We start from the raw sequence: 17,292 nt of genomic DNA, 5'->3' as shown, positions 1-17,292 counted from the left end.
CAATTCAATTCAATTCAATTTATTTATATAGCGCCAAATCACAACAAAAGTCGCCTCAAGGCGCTTCATAGATACAGAGAAAAACCCAACAATCATATGACCCCCTATGAGCAAGCACTTTGGCGACAGTGGGAAGGAAAAACTCCCTTTTAACAGGAAGAAACCTCCGGCAGAACCAGGCTCAGGGAGGGGCGGCCATCTGCTGCGACCGGTTGGGGTGAGAGAAGGAAGACAGGATAAAGACATGCTGTGGAAGAGAGACAGAGGTTAATAACAGATATGATTCAATACAGAGAGGTCTGTTAATACATAGAGAGCGAGAAAGGTGACTGGAAAGGAAAAACTCAATGCATCATGGGAATCCCCCGGCAGCCTACATCTATTGCAGCATAACTAAGGGAGGATTCAGGGTCACCTGGTCCAGTCCTAACTATATGCTTTAACAAAAAGGAAAGTTTTAAGACTAATCTTAAAAGTAGAGATAGTGTCTGTCTCCCAAATCCAAACTGGAAGCTGGTTCCACAGAAGAGGGGCCTGAAAACTGAAGGCTCTCCCTCCCATTCTACTTTTAAATACTCTAGGAACAACAAGTAGGCCTGCAGAGCGAGAGCGAAGTGCTCTAATAGGGTGATATGGTACCACAAGGTCATTAAGATAAGATGGGGCCTGATTATTTAAGACCTTGTATGTGAGGAGCAGGATTTTGAATTCAATTCTGGATTTAACAGGAAGCCAATGAAGGGAAGCCAAAACAGGAGAAATATGCTCTCTCTTTCTAGTCCCTGTCAGTACTCTTGCTGCAGCACTTTGGATTAGCTGAAGGCTTTTCAGTGAGTTTTTTGGACATCCTGATAATAATGAATTGCAGTAGTCCAGCCTGGAAGTAATAAATGCATGAACTAGTTTTTCAGCGTCACTCTGAGACAGGATATTTCTAATTTTAGAGATGTTGCGCAAATGGAAGAACGCAGTCTTACATATTTGTTTAATATGTGCGTTGAAGGACATATCCTGGTCAAAAATGACTCCAAGGTTCCTCACAGTGTTACTGGAGGCCAAGGTAATGCCATCCAGAGTAAGAATCTGCTTAGATACCATATTTCTAAGCTTTTCAGCACCGAGTACAATGACCTCAGTTTTATCTGAGTTGAGAAGCAGAAAGTTAGTGGCCATCCAGGTCTTTATGTCTTTAAGACATTCCTGCAGTTTAACTAATTGGTGTGTGTTATCTGGCTTCATGGACAGATAGAGCTGGGTGTCATCTGCATAGCAGTGAAAATGTATGCTATGTCTTCTAATGATGCTGCCTAGGGGAAGCATGTATAATGTAAACAGAATTGGTCCTAGCACTGAACCCTGTGGAACTCCATAATTAACCTCAGTGTGTGAAGAGGACTCTCCATTTACATGCACAAATTGGAGTCTATTAGATAGATATGATACAAACCACTGCAGTGCAATACCTGTAATACCTACAGCATGTTCTAATCGCTCTAATAGGATATTGTGGTCAACAGTATCGAATGCTGCACTAAGGTCAAGAAGGACAAGCACAGAGATGAGTCCACTGTCAGAGGCCATAAGAAGATCATTTGTAACCTTCACTAAAGCTGTTTCTGTGCTGTGATGAGCTCTGAAACCTGACTGAAACTCTTCAAATAAGCCATTCCTCTGCAGATGATCTGTTAGCTGTTTGACAACTACTCTTTCAAGGATTTTTGATATGAAAGGAAGGTTGGAGATTGGCCTATAATTAGCTAAGACTGCTGGGTCTAGAGATGGCTTTTTGAGTAAAGGTTTAACTGCAGCCACCTTGAAGGCCTGTGGTACATAGCCGATTATTAGAGATAGGTTGATCATATATAAGATCGAAGAATTAATCAATGGCAGGACTTCTTTGAGCAGTTTTGTAGGAATGGGGTCTAAAAGACACGTTGATGGTTTGGAGGAAGTAATTATTGAAGTTAACTCAGAAAGATCGATTGGAGAAAAAGAGTCTAACTTAACATCAATGGTACTAAGAGTAGCTGTAGATAATATTACATCTGTGGGATGATTATTGGTAATTTTTTCTCTAATGATAAAAATTTTATTTGTGAAGAAGTTCATGAAGTCATCACTAGTTAACGTTAAAGGGATGGTTGGCTCAAAAGAGCTCTGACTTTTTGTCAGCCTGGCTACAGTGCTGAAGAGAAACCTGGGGTTGTTCTTATTTTCTTCAATCAGTGATGAGTAGTAAGCTGTTCTGGCTTTGCGGAGGGCTTTCTTATAAAGCAACAAACTATTTCTCCAGGCTAAGTGATGATCCTCTAAATTTGTGACACGCCATTTCCTCTCCAGATTACGAGTCATCTGCTTTAGGGTACGTGTTTGAGAATTATACCACGGGGTCAGGTACTTCTGATTAGAGACCTTAGTTTTCACTGGAGCTACGGTATCCAGAGTCGTACGTAGTGAGGAGGTGAAATTATTAACAAGATAATCGACCTCTGTTGGGGTAGCGTTCAGATAGCTGCTCTGCTCTATGTTGGTACAGGGCATTGACGATGATAACAGTGGCTGGATTATATTCTTAAACTTAGTTACAGCGCTTTCAGAAAGACATCTACTTTGATAAAGTCCACTCTCCACTGCTGCGTAATCAATTATTGCAAATGTAAATGTTATCAAGAAATGATCAGACAGGAGAGGGTTTTCAGGAAACACTGTTGAATGTTCAGTTTCTATGCCATATGTTAAAACAAGATCTAGAGTGTGATTAAAGTGGTGGGTGGGATCTTTTACATTTTGAGAGAAACCAATTGAGTCTAACAACAGATTAAATGCCATGTTGAGGCTGTCATTTTTAGCATCAACATGGATGTTAAAATCACCCACAATAGTGGGTTTTCTCTCTGAACACCTGAGAAAGATGGGTTTTACCAGACATTGTTCAGAAGAACAGCGTGCTTTAATTAAAACATTGATTGGAGAGGGGAAAACATAAAGAAGTGCAGAATATGATGGGCTGCTCAGCTAAAATGATCTCCAATGCTTTAAAATTGAAAGCTAAACCAGAGAGTCGTGGAAGAAAACAGAAGACTACAATTCGAATGGATCGAACAATAGCCAGAATGGCAAAGACTCAGCCAATGATCAGCTCACGGGAGATCAGAGTAAACATGACAGTTAGAATACCCTTGTGTGAGTCTAATCTATCGGCAAGAAGCCCCCGCAAGGTCCCACTGTAAAAAAAAAAAACAAGGATACAATTTGCCAAAGAACATATCAACTGGCCTAAAGAGAAATGGAGAAACATTTTGTGGACTGATGAAAGTAAGATTGTTCTTTTTGGGTCCAAGGGCCGCAGACAGTTTGTCAGGTGACCCCCAAACACTGAATTCAAGCCACAGTACACTCTGAAGACCATGAAGCATGGTGGTGTAAGCATCATGATATGGGGCTGTTTCTCTTACTATGGTGTTGGGCCTATTTATCGCATAGCAGGGATCATGGATCAATTTGCTTATATCAAAAGGTCATGCTGCCTTATGCTGAAGAGGAAATGCCCTTGAAATGGGTGTTTCAACAAGATTACGGCCGCAAACACACCAGTAAGCAAGTGGCATCTTGGCTCCAGACCAACAAAATTCAGGTTATGGAGTGGCCAGCCCAATCCCTGTGCCTTAATCCAGTAGAAAACTTGTGGGGTGACATCAGAAATGCTGTTTCTGAAGCAAAACCAAGAAATGCAGAGGAATTGTGGAAGGTTGTCAAATCATCCTGGGCTGGCATAACTGTTTACACACAGAGATCTCATTTGGTCGACTCCATGCAGCACAGATGTGAAGCAGTTCTCAAAAACAGTGGTTATACAACTAAATATTAGCTTAGTGATTCACAGGAATGCTAAATCTTAATGGGTTTTTTTTCAGTTTATTGACTAAATATTTGAGTTTGTAATGAAAAATGCAGACACTGCTATTTTTTTGAACAGCCCAGTATCATGTTTTGCTTCATTTTCTGTAAAGTAATTGAAATATTGATACTTTGTTCTTCATGTTTTGATGTAAAATATAATGTGCAGTGTTCCCAATGAATGGAAATAAAAATATTATACGGATTTTGAGCTTTACTCACGTTTTAAAACACACTGCTATTATTTTGAACACAACTGTACACTACACTCACTGGCCACCTTTGTTAGGTACATCAGCTATTACTACTATGTCAGCATCACCGTGTATTTTAGGTAGACATGATTGAGACAACCTGCTGACGTTCAAACTGAGCATCAGAATATGAGAGAAAGGTGATTTAAGTGAGTTTGAACGTGGCATGGTTGTTGGTCTGAGTATTTCAGAAACTGCTGATCTACTGGGATTTTCCCACATAACCAGTAGTGTTTATAGAGAATGGTCTCAGGTCAGAGGATGCTCAGGCTGCTTTAAGCTGCCAGGAAGGCAACAGTAACACCAAAAAACAAAAAAACACTTGTTACGACTGAGGTATGCAGAAGAGCATCTTGGTGGCAGCAGAAGAGCACACCGGATGCTGCCCCTATCAGCCAAGGTCAAAGAATGAGGCTACAATTTGCAGGGGCTCACCAAAATTGGACATGCTATTATGTTAATATCAACCAGAATCTGAGGAATGTTTCCAGCACCTTGTTGAATCTATGTCATAACAAATTAAAGCAGTTCTGAAGGCAGAAGGAAGTCCAATCCAGTACTAGCAAGATGTATCTAATAAAGTGGCAGATGATAAGGCAATGAGTCTTTTTAAAAATAACCAAACATCCATTTTAAAGCATTAACATCTCTTTCACAGAGCTCCCGTCACAACAATCAGAAAATTTTAGAATGAATGAAAATGGCAACAAAATATTTAAATGAAGTTGTTTTTTAATCAATTTTCAGATTTATAATCAGCAACAAAGAAAAAAGCCCACTGCTCACTTTGAAAAACAGAAAACCCCACAAACAATAATCACCAACATCTGGCTTCTCCATCTATCAAACAACTCCTCAGAAGTGGGCTTCACTCTGAACCTTCATCAAAACATTTTCCCCCCAAATACCTCGCACACTTTTTCTGTACCGTCTCTACTTTTGCTCTTTGAGCTAACAGCATGCTCATTTTCTTCCCCGTCTTGGCTCTCATCTATGGCAGAGCTGTCTTTGGCTCTGGTTCACTGTTAGGGATGTTCAGCCCACAGAGACCTGGTTTAGTTCTTGCCCTCAGTAACCTACCAGGTTTTCCAGGACCTTGTGTGAATCAGGATCCAAACTGGAATAAATCAACATATGAAAACAACAAAAATGGTGATCTGAAGAAACTCAACTTTTAGTGTCAATATGGACATGTGCTGAAGGCTTCACTGGGAACGTAAATGTGTGAAGAATGCGCAGTCAGAACCAAACAGCCCTTTGATTACTCCCCCCGTAGATAAGTAAGGAGTCACCATAAAGTTATTAGCCTCCTGCTTGTCCCTCATGCCAGGTGCAGGTTTTCTCCTCGTCCTCTTTAATCCGTGACCTCTGAGTCCTTCTGGTCCACACTGGAGTTCTGCTCCTGGTTGGAAACCTCCAACTTCTTCTTAAAAGCTTGATTGTGTGGGTCATCTGGAGGGAGACACACCAGACACAAAAAGTGACGAGAGTGATGAGAGGACAACACAAAACAAATATATTATAGTAACAGCAGAGGTCTGATGGCACAGATGGTAATCATTTGTTTGGGGCATTCTGTTCATAACTTTCACTCCACATTGAAAGGAGACAGTCGGGTTGGTTCAAGCATCTGATTAGGAGGAGATTCCAGCTTAAACCTCAAACAAACTGAAGATATTCTATTCCCTAGAAGAGTTGGAGGAGGTGGCTTGGAAGAGTTAGAGCTGTGCTCTTCAGCTTAGACTGTGGCACTGTGTCCTGGGCTTGCATAAGCGACAAAAAATGGATGGCTGGATGGACAAAAATCCCACCAGAAACAAAGACTGATCGTCAGTGACTAGAACACAGATAGGTTTTTGTTCCCATATTTCCAGGAGCAAGAGGAATATCGTGTGTAACCTGGAGTGGGCCCGATAATGCAGTTTTTATGAAACTTTAAAGGCAGAAATCTGCACATAAAATCCCTGAGCACAATCCTGTTACCAGCCACAAACATTCCCGCAGATATTCCCAAAAGGGGAAGGCAAAGAAACTTTTTTTTTTTCCAAAGTTTTTCTGTTGCAACATCTCCCTCTGTATAATCTGTGGCTCTGAGCTTCTGTGTAGACAGATCATTAAAACGGCAGTAACTCGTGGTTATAAAGACAGACGTGAATAACCGTGAGAAACAACACCAAAGAGAGGCTTGCACTAACTGTGAGGGTGAGAATAGTTTCTATAATGTTCCCCTCAGCTGTAACATGCTTACATCCGCTCATCACTGAATATGCCTGAAGCCCACTCTGCTCTTGGATCTCCCAGAATAAGCTCTAAATCATGAGACGAGTGCATGACCTTTGATCCTGCTAACAAGATGTTTTGAGCATTAAGTCAAAGCAGCTGTTTCTGATTAAAAACCTTCAGAGGAAACAAACATTTTACTGCTTTTCACTACCTAAAATGACCTTTTTAAATTTCCCATGTGTAGCAGCATAGTTTATAGAAAGTAACTCTCTGGACGGTGTGCAAGCGATCAGTCTGCAATTTACACTGGTAAAAAATCTGTTTTTACTGTAAGTTCTGTTGTGTCGTGATTGGTCAGTACAGAAACCAATACAAACCCACCCAATCCAAGTATCGATAGCAACGCTGGTATTGGTATCAGGCCGATACTAGTGCAACAGAATTGATGCTTTGGGTTGTTTGTCTTCCGTAAGTTCCCTACGTTGTTCACGCGAGTTTCTGCGGCCTATAGGTAATGTTATATTTTTATATTTGAACCATTTTTGCGGTAAAATAAGCATTTTCTAGCCTAAAAAAACATAACAATATAAATATGGTCTTACCGCTGAACACCATATTGATGATCCAGCCTATAGAACAAGGTGTTTTTTCCGTGCATTTTAGACGTCTTATATACGAAATGCCCTGCACCAATGCCCTGCTGAATACATACAGATGTGTCTCAAAAGTGTCTTTAAAAGTGTCAGGAGGGTTTTTATGGCTTTAAATTGATGAAAATAATAAAATAAACACATGGTTTCTGATTCGCAGATCTTCCATGTCCTGGACCATAAACCCTGTGTTAATCCAGGAAATGCTGTATTTGGTGGGGTTGTATTTTCACACACAATATTGTAATAGGATACTTTAGTGGCCCCACCCACTACTGCACAGCCTGACCGGATTGGACTCTTTAGCGTGCCACTTCTGGGTCCCCAGGCCATATGTTTGACACCCCTGCACTCTACCCTTTCCTCTCTGCAGCTTTATAGCTTTTTGTTGGTGACCTCCTCAGCAGGCTCTGCTGATCTCCACCCTGTCCTGTTCCTCACCAACACCCTCGTTGTGACCGTCCTCGCCCCTTCTTGTCAACACAGCGCAGTCACGCCGTGTGTGGTTAAATCAGGACCGTTCACAACCGTACACACCTATTCTGTATAACTTTACTTCGGGTTTCCAGATGACATCCAGCATTTTCCGTTGCTGCTCGATCTGCGCCTCGTACCGGACGGTGGTTTCCTCCAGCGCCGAGCACAGCTCATCGCCCGCAGCCGACATCCGCTGCCTGAGGCGCTCTCTGAAAGACCCAAACGAGGACATCTTCACTCCCACCGACGGCTGGGTTTAGTGCGAGCACACAACAAAGAGGTCCTCCAGCCGAAAAACACCGAGATAATGCCGGTAGCGCCTTCTTCGTCTTCAGCTGGGCAGCGGTGGCGCAATGCTGCCCTCTGCCGTTCACTTGTGAAATCCACATGGAAAAACATGCAGGACACTAACGCTTTTTCCTGTCTGTTAAATTTGATCTGTTTTGTGCTGGTGTCACTGATACTGAGAGAGGGGTAGAGAGAAATCCGAACACATTTGGATTTTGTGACACTTGGAGAAGACATAAAGTTGATTTGGTTGCATTTTGAACCCTGAATTGTTTTGGATTTCTTCTCCTGTACTTCTGAAGCAAACCTGGAAGAAAATAAAAGGTGGAATTAAAAAACGCCAAATACTACTTCAAGGGCTCGTAGGATATTAGTAGTGTGGGGAACACTGCATGCTTCCTTTTAATATGTCCACTGTGTGAGCCTCCATGTTACTCACCAAGGAGATCTGGGACGTCAAACACAATATTTATGCACTTACCTGTCCTTTGCGCACAGAGATCTCTCTATATTTTGTGAACTTTTTAATGATATATCTCATAATGATATATATGAGATATTCAAAATCTCTCCCAGTTTTACGTTGATGATTACTCTGAAACTGTTCCACAATTTGTAGGTGCAGTTTTTTGCTGATTGGTGAACCTCTGCCCATCATTACCTCTGAGAAACTCTGCCTCTCTGTGATTTTAGAGGACGCTTTTTATACGCAGTCACATTAATGACCTGCTGCCAATTAACCTAATTAGTTCCCAAAAGTTCCTCCAGCTGTTTCTTTATAACACCACTCACTTTAAATTCATTATTAGCTCAGATTTTTCTTAAATTTTCTAAGTTTTAACATTTTGTATGTTTTCTGTGTTTTAAATTAGAAAAAAGGTTTGTGAGATTTGCAAATCGGTGCATTCTCGTTATTTTAAAAGCTATGCAATACTTAAAATCACTTACAGTATACTTATTTCATTGTTTCCTGTAAGGACCTGATTTGTTACACTCATTAAGCAATTGTAAGTAAATATAATTACATTGTAATTTCTAATAAAATACATTGTAATCCCATTTAATCACAGGTTAATTATGCCCCTAGTTGCAGGTCATATTTCAAAGTGTTGGCTTGATTTACATTCCTGACTGTGAGGAAATGACACTGTAACACTGTGTAACATTAAAGCAGTGACTTCTTTATGCAAACCCAGACTGAGCCCAGGGTGAGGACTCTGTGTGCACCAACACTCTGGGTGAGCTAAAACCAAGCCAAAAAGAGAAACACGGGTTTTTGTCCCCTTGTGGTGTTCACATCAAATCATTTCTCATTAGCAGTGTGCCTTTGTCATGGATGCATGCACGTGGTCAGCATGTATGAGGAAGAACAAAGTCTTGGTGAACTTTAGCTGTCCATCACTCTTCACAGCAACGCAGAACTGATACAGGAGCTTTCACAGGCCTGAGCCCATCGCACCAGGCCGCCGCCTCTGAATGTGAACGTCCTCATAATCCTCAAAGTCCTCCGGAGCCTATAGCTCCTTCATTCCTTCCTTCAAACAGTCCCCTAAGCATCTTTTTTTTCTTCCTTTTTTTGGAAAGGTGCGAGAGTTTGCGATAGTGGAGATCTTTTTCATGTCGTGTGTTTCGTCCTCCTCCCCCTCGGAGGTCCACAGATGCTCTTCTGTTACATCTCTCTCACTTTTTCTGCACCCGGTCCTCTCATGACTGCTTGAGTTAGAACGTGACAAGAACGCCAAATCTCAGGTTAAAGTCTTTTAGACAAGTCACTTTATTTATAAGAAGAAGCAACACCTGTATAAAAAGGAGATACAAGCTGGAATCAATGATAACAATTACAGGAAAAAAAAAACCCTTTCAGCTTAGGAAACAGTTATGCAGCAGTAAGACGTTAGATTGGAGGTGATTGTACTGAACCCACATTATTACACTGTGTGCATTCACAGGGAAACAAACTGTTTAAAGTCAGCTCATTTACAGAAAAAAGAACTTTTCTGTGGTCATATTTCACCTGCATCTGGTTTCCCGTGTAGTGAATCTAACACAGCAAAGCAGTGCAAACAAAACTACTGCTGAGAACATGCCACAGACACGAAACGAGTCGTGCACACTTAAAGTACATCAGAAATTCAACGACTTTCCACTTTAATGAAAACAGTTTGCAGTACCAGCATAGAGGAGGAAGAGGGGGCTGGTATTTCAGAGTAAAGTGGAGCTCATAGTGGGCTCAAAGAAGTGAAGAACTCCCACATTTATTATTATTTTTATCATATACATTAACAGTGATCATGCCACAGGTCCCAGCAGAAGGTTTTAAAGCCACATATTCCCGTCAGATTCAGATCTAGGCTTTGGTTAGCAAAGCAATCAGTGGATTTGGAATATTTTGCCATCATGAAGAGCGCACTCAGCAACTCTATCTCTAAATCTTGTGTCACCGAGACAACAGGTAATAATTGGAAGGGATTAGAGTGCTTTATTTCTGAGAGGTAAACCCCTCAGGGAGCTCCTCACAGTTTACAACTGAAATTAGCATTGTCTGCTAACAGGACAAGGACTGAACACTTGAATCACCCGACTGTATTACTTCAGCCCAGAGGTAAAGGACAGAATACACACAGAAGAGCCCAAGTGATGCATCAAGAACCTGATTTATCCCTATTCGACTTTTAACCTCCAATCCGCAGCTGATCCATAAACAGCAATTTAGTTTCTTCTGGGAGTTTGTGCAAAATTTCATAATGAGGCAAGAAGGTAAGACTGAAAAAATGGAATTATATCCTATTAGTTTAGAAATGAAATCATTTGGCCTAGTATTAGAGTCACAGCTTGTATTTGCTTTGTGCAAACCTAACAGCCCTTTGGTGGAGCTGCCAATAAGGCCCTGGTGATAAAATTTAAGAGTTTACTGATCAACATTTTTATAGTCTGGCTTATTGGACAAACTCTTATTATGAAGAAAGCCAATGTATTTCTTTCTTATTAGAAACAGCATGCATTTGGTTTTGTCTAGATGTTATACACACTCACTGGCCCTCAACGTTGCTATTACGGGCTTAGTCCCGTTTTGGACATGGTCACCAATCTCATGTTGTCCAATTTTCTGTTTTGGTTCAAAGGTTCCTCTCCTAGGCTAACAGGAGTAGTACGTGCTGTGGTCTTCTCCTTCTTCTGTTGTTGAAGAGTGAGATGCTCTTCTGCATACCTTGATTGCAATGAGTGGTAACTAGAATTGAATTGTTGTTGCCTTCCTATCAACTTAAAGCAGTCTGGCCGTTCTCCTCTGAAGACATTTTCTCCCAGAGAACGGCTGCTCACTCAGTATTTTCTCTTTTTTGTCTGATGTTTCTCTGCAAAGTTTGGAGATGGTTGTGTGGGAAAATATCACGAGATCAGCAGTTTCTGAAGTACAGTCACTTAAATCACCTTTCTTCCTCTTTCTGATGCTCACACTGAATCCAGCAGAATGTCATGACCATGTCTACATGCTTAAATGCTGCCATGTGATAAGCTAATTATTAGAGATGGACCAATCCGATATTACCTATCGGTATGGTAGGATACTTAAGTAAATTACTGGATCGGATATCGGAGAGAAATAAAAATGTAATCGATCCATTAAATATCAAAAAAGCACCTCACAAAACTTGCGACATGGCGTAACTCGGCTCACGTCGGAGCAGTATGCATCACGTGATAGAGCGGCTGCGTGTATTTGTAGCCTTGCTACTACTCCGGCATTTCATCTCCGAGGAAGTTATCCCAGAGAGAAGTAAAGCAAATGTGTAAGTTCATCTCTGAATGTTTATAAAGCATTCCGGCGTTAAGCTTAACAACCGATAAATGGAGCGACTGCCTCTCTCTCTCTCCTGCTGCTACTTCAATCATAAAACTGATCAATGATCAGCTGATCGGCTTTTCTGTTGCGAGTCCGTCTCTCTTGTTTGTTTTTGGCCCACTTTGCACCAGAAAGAGGAAACCAGCGGCTGAACAACAGCAGCACGTTTAAGCTTGATAAGCTGTTGTTAGAATTTATTTAATATTACTTTCTACACCAGGATCTTTTTCTACGTAGCTGACGGCTGGTAACTGTGCAGGGGCGGATCTAGCAAAGTTTTGCCAGGGGGGCTGATAGGGCATTAACAGGGAAAAGGGGGCACAAAGACATACTTTTCTTTCTTATTCTCATTTAAAATGTCTAGCTTTTAATAAATAATTATCTGAATCTTACACCCAAAGTTTTCATCTGATGTAAAATGTATAGAAGTCCATTACTGTATATAGTAACTATTAAGTCTAATATACCCTAGTAAGCTATAGTACTTTTTCCTTTGGGAAGATACCATCTGTGCAGTCTGCAATTCTGTTGAAGAAAGATTTTTTTTTTTTTTTGCTGGGAGTTTTAGAACCCTATTAGTTAGGTTGCTTACTCTTTAAAATACCAGAATAGGGTGGTTGGAGTAGGTTTAAGTTTATTAGATTGATCAGTATTGCTGAACTATGAAATATTTTGGGTGCAGTGTATTTTTTGCATACAGGTATAACAGAATAGCTTTAGTGTTTTTTTGTTTTTTTTAACTTGAGTATGAACTTATACAAAATGCAGCAAAATATAAAAAAAAAACAGTTTTACTGATTAAAAAACACACTATATCGGATTCACATCGGTATCAGCCGATATCCAAATTTATGATATCGGTATCGTGTCGGACATAAAAAAGTGGTATTGTGCCATCTCTACTAATTATACATTATTGTACATAACCTTGGCTTTTCTATAAAGTCCAACATGCTCAAGTGACACCCAGAAGACAGCATTATTTCTCAGACATCAGCTTAGCTTAGTTTTCATTTTGTAACTATTTTCAAAAATGTTTGCTGGGTATTTTAAATGTTATGCACACAGAAAGGTAAGAACAGGGGTTTAGCCTCAGTTTGCCTTTCTCAGTTGTTTTTATGTGTGTCCTCAGTAAAAACTGTTTATTACAATTTAGAGTAAAAAAAAACTATTTAGAGTAAAATAGATGACAAAGCAGGATAGTTTTTATTCTGCATGTTTACCCATTTGTTTTCTCAGTCAGATCAAACCCTCACCTGTCACATCTGGTCTCTAAGCACCAAGAAGGCAAGGTTTTACATCAGGACTGCCCTACCATTGGGTTACATTATGGGCCATCTTTTATATACAAACTGACAACATCTTCCCAGGTTTTTGGCTTCAGTCCTTAACCATTTTCCAAGCACAACATTCAGAACACTTTGGATATTTGTGGAGAAGTAAGAGACATTATGGAGGAAGGTAAAAACAATGGTCTCGTTTGATGTTGAATCTCTCTCACTTGCATTACAGTTACTGGAGTAGTGGAGGTAGTTCATAAGACATTAAAGGGTGACCCTACCCTTCACATCAGGACCAGTCCTCTGTCTACATTTCACGCACAAGTGTCATTACTACAGGCAGAAACATGGTTGCACCAGTTTATACCCAATGTAGGTAAAAGAGGGCTCCAGTATTCTATCCTGAAACACCACCAAGCCATTGAGTTTGTTAAACTGTGGAACTAGTACTGAAAAGCTGATGTGTACCATAGGCCAATGCATATGGATACATTAAGGCATGAATCTCATCATCCACTGGAGCACAAATTAGTTGTCATCAGGATGTTACAGCACAGCGTGAACATCATCCCCACAGATACAGAAGCCAGCAAAGCAGAACATCATATCAAGAAGGCCCTGAGTAAATGTTGTCATCCCAGCTGGGCATTTGTCAGAGCTGGGAAGATAACCCAAGAATGTTCCAGGTGATCCAGGAAAGAGTATGGACAGCCACCGCCTAAGTGAAAACCACTGGTGAGCCCTTATGTGTCAGGAGTTTCGGAACAGCTGAGACTCAATTTTTCAAACCCAAAAAACACGCTATGCTAAAAAACGATCTACCCCAAGGAAAACAGAGTAACAGGAAACAAAGTAATATGCACTGTGAAGTGCCCAGAGGATTACTGTGAATTATAAATTGTGGAAACCAAGCAACCTCTGGCCAACAGGATGGGAAAACACAGAAGAGCTACCTCATCAGGCCAAGACTCTGCAGTCTTATTATGCCTACAAGCTAGTGACCACTCCTTCAGTGATTGGCTGTAGCTCAGGAGGTCGAGCATGTCATGTACTAATCCAAAAGTTTGTGGTTTGATCCCATGGCTGCTCAAGTCTGCATGCCAAATATCCTTGGCAAGATACTGACCTGACGTTTTGTGAATGTTAGACAGAAAGCACTTAAGCATTGAAAAGAGTGAAAAGAGAATGACCATCTCTGAACCGAGGAGGGGGCCTAAGGGTGCCATGTCTTTGTATGTATACAAATATTAATCATTATTTATTATTAATCTCCATCTCTTCTTGACAGTGTGTGTTTTGTCCTCCTATGACTCCCAACTCGATGCCTAGTTCTGCCAGAGGTTTCTTCCTGTTAAAAGGGAGTTTTTCTTTCTCACTGTTGCTAGGTGCTTACTCATACACAATACAATATAAAGCGCTTTGAGGCAACTGTTGTGATTTGGCAGTGTATTACAAGCATTCCCCATCTCTGTCTGAATGGTACTCGTAGCCATTGATCAGTGGTCATGACATTTTGCATATTAGCAATTATCAAATTGAGCCGGTGCTAGTTTCAGTCTTTCTTTAATAGCACCTTTTTTAAAATCAGGGAAACCTGATCTTGAAACCTGCAGTCAGCTGAGGCTCATGTAGTCAGTTGGGTTAGTGATGAAATGCTTGTTCAGATTGACAGAATCTACTTCTTCTGATTACTGAGCATCCATTAAGACATACAGTCCATAATGAAACCAAACTTTATTTTAAACTGCGCTCCAAGCACTGTAAGAGCCAAACGGCAAGAGAGAACAAATACAATGTATGCTTTAGAGAGGTTGAGTTTAATCCTCATCCTTTCCAGATATAGTTACAGTATGTTACAGTAACTCCGGCCTGAAAACACCAACTCAGCTTTGTGTTTATCTGCAGAAGCAGCCAGAAGGTGAAGCTGCACGTCTACAACATGCTTCATGCTATAAATGATAAATGCTGAGATTAGAGTCCAGTCAAACTGTGCAATCATCAGTGTGGTGACTTATTTTTACATTTAACGAATATGTATTGATTTCTGGATTATCCATTCTTAAAAGAAAAATGACTATTGATTATTGAAAATGTTTGATAAAAGTCCGAAACAATCCAGCTTGTTGTTTTTGTCTGGGGACCTCTAAAAGTGGTTCATGCATGCTGTAGGAGCTGTAGCGACTTCAAATGGAAAGTATTCATTTATAATTATGACAGCTATTGATGCATCTGTCCAGTAATCTGTAATAATCTGCAATGGATTACATGTTTAAAGTAACAGGGGGGGCCCCTGCCTATAAATCTGTCTGCGGTGGTCCTGATGCTGGCGGGCTCTGGGCTGCTAGCGATAAGGGTTAAGCTGTATTGAAGCTGGATGGATGCAGAGATCAAAGTCAGAGCTTCAGAAAAACCCCACGAGTTGTGCACTTGAGATAAAATAGTTGATGCTCCTGAGCAACCAGCCCGAGGGGTTTCAGGAGCCCCAAAAGCAGCCTATTTCTGATGGAAGTTCAGTTGTTTGGCAGTGAGAGACAATCAGAGGTCTGTTCTCACTGTTGCCTGAACTCTCTGACCTTCTGAATCTCCATACTTTGTCTTATATAAAATCCATAGTTTATGAGGATTCCTGTTGGTGTTCTCCCCTGTTTTCCTAATATTTATAAAGCATACCCAAAGTTAACTATTATAGTTGTGTCTCTTTTTCATTGATGATGGGTGAAAAATCCATGCAAGCCAGATTAACTGTTCCAACCAAACCTGGGAAAACCACTGCTTTATGGAGCTGACTGTGTCCTGCTGATACGGGAAAGGAGTTTCCATATACTAAGGTAAAAGATTTTGAAGCAGCCCATTGGTGGATCCATGCACAGGAAGTATAGTTATGGTCAAACATTTACATCTACTCATCATGGGCATGAATGCCATGGCTTTTAATTATTTCTTTGCAGTGTTTTTTTTTTTCAAGTGAAATGGCTCTTCTTGATGGAGGACACAGTGAGCTCCATAAAGACGTGTGTTTTCCAGTTTGGTTTGGAACAGCTACAACTTGGCATCATAGAGGATTGGGCTTTGGTTGAATGAATCAAGATGAAGTTAAACCAAGAAAAGAAATATTTAATAGAACTTACAAACAGCAAAAAGCAGTGCACAAAAACAGGCGGGTTGAAAATATGAAGCAATAATACAAAGATCTAAAAGGAGCACAAAGAAGGCTAGGAACAACACAGTCAGAGAAGCACAGGAAATGACCACAGAGGAGTTACAGGTGGGGGGCAGTGGGGCCAGACAATCACAAAATCGGGGGGAAATTAACAAAGGCAGGAAGTAAAAACCACAATAAGGGAAACTAACCTTCGATGGCTCTGACGTGGCCACTGAAGCTGATCGCGCCAACTCAACACAATGCTTCCTTGTGTATTTTATAAGCGTCCCCATGGTGCCAGGTCTATTTTTTAGGAGGCTGCACAGAGCAGGTGAAGAGGGCAGGAAGTCAGATACAAGCAGTACATAGGGCATCCAGGGAATTTTCAAAATAAAAGACCCCACACAGACTAAAGGCTCTGTTTCTGAAATGCTCCCAGTGGGATTTGAAGCTGTGCAAAGGATGGAACAAAACAGTGATGGGAACGTGACATTAAATCCAGTGTATTCCCAGGGTAATGCTGGCCAAAAGTAAGTGACAGACAGGGACATACAGAAGGCAGGAGGAAACGGGAAGTGGAAACGGAAAGGAGTAAAATAAAACGAATGATTACTTGTAGAATGATACAAACCAGATGTTTTGCACTGTGCAGCAACCCCTCTTCTTTTGACAAGAGTCTGTAACACATCTTCTTTGCATAATACAAGTTTTTACGAGTTCTATTTTTGTGTTTTTGAGCCCTTTCACTGATGTCCACAACAGAAATGTGACTGTTTTTGATGCAATGCTGTATGAGGGCCTGAAGATCCCAATCCAGTACTGATTTTCAGCCTTGTGCTTTGCGCACAGAGATTCCTCCAGATTTTCTGAATCTTTTGATGATATTATGGACTGTAGATGATGAGATATTCAAAAGTCTATACATACAGGACATTATTCTGAAACTGTTCCAGAATTTGTGTTTTTTTGTTGATTTATTTAAGATGTTGTTTTTTGTTTTAATACCCAATCACGTTGCTGACCTGCTGCCAATGAACCTGATTGTCTGCAAGATGTTCGTTCTTTTTAGGTAGCACTTACTTTTCCAACCTTTTACTGTTTTACTTAAGCAAATGTACGAGTTAAACCTTTCATTAAAATATGAAACTGTCTTAGTTTAAACATTTAATGTTTTCTTTGTTCTACTGTAAATAAAATATGAGTTTATACGTTTTTTGAATCACTGCATCACACAGCGTAC

The 17,292-nt window shown here is 40.6% G+C and overlaps 1 long non-coding RNA gene across 1 annotated transcript; it reads right to left on the bottom strand.

Moving 5' to 3' along the window:
* Positions 1 to 2,894: 2,894 nt before the first annotated feature.
* LOC146491618 (uncharacterized) lies at positions 2,895 to 7,858 on the bottom strand. The gene is made up of 2 exons (XR_014872494.1): positions 7,562 to 7,858; positions 2,895 to 5,603 (listed from the first exon to the last, which is right to left on the bottom strand). It is a non-coding gene; the product is annotated as an uncharacterized LOC146491618 (long non-coding RNA).
* Positions 7,859 to 17,292: the final 9,434 nt, after the last annotated feature.

The sequence above is a fragment of the Neolamprologus multifasciatus genome, chromosome 23, assembly GCF_963576455.1.
Source record: "Neolamprologus multifasciatus chromosome 23, fNeoMul1.2, whole genome shotgun sequence".
Lineage (NCBI taxonomy): Eukaryota > Metazoa > Chordata > Actinopteri > Cichliformes > Cichlidae > Neolamprologus > Neolamprologus multifasciatus.
Note: the sequence above shows the minus strand (reverse complement) of the source record. Positions and strands in the feature narration are given on the sequence as shown.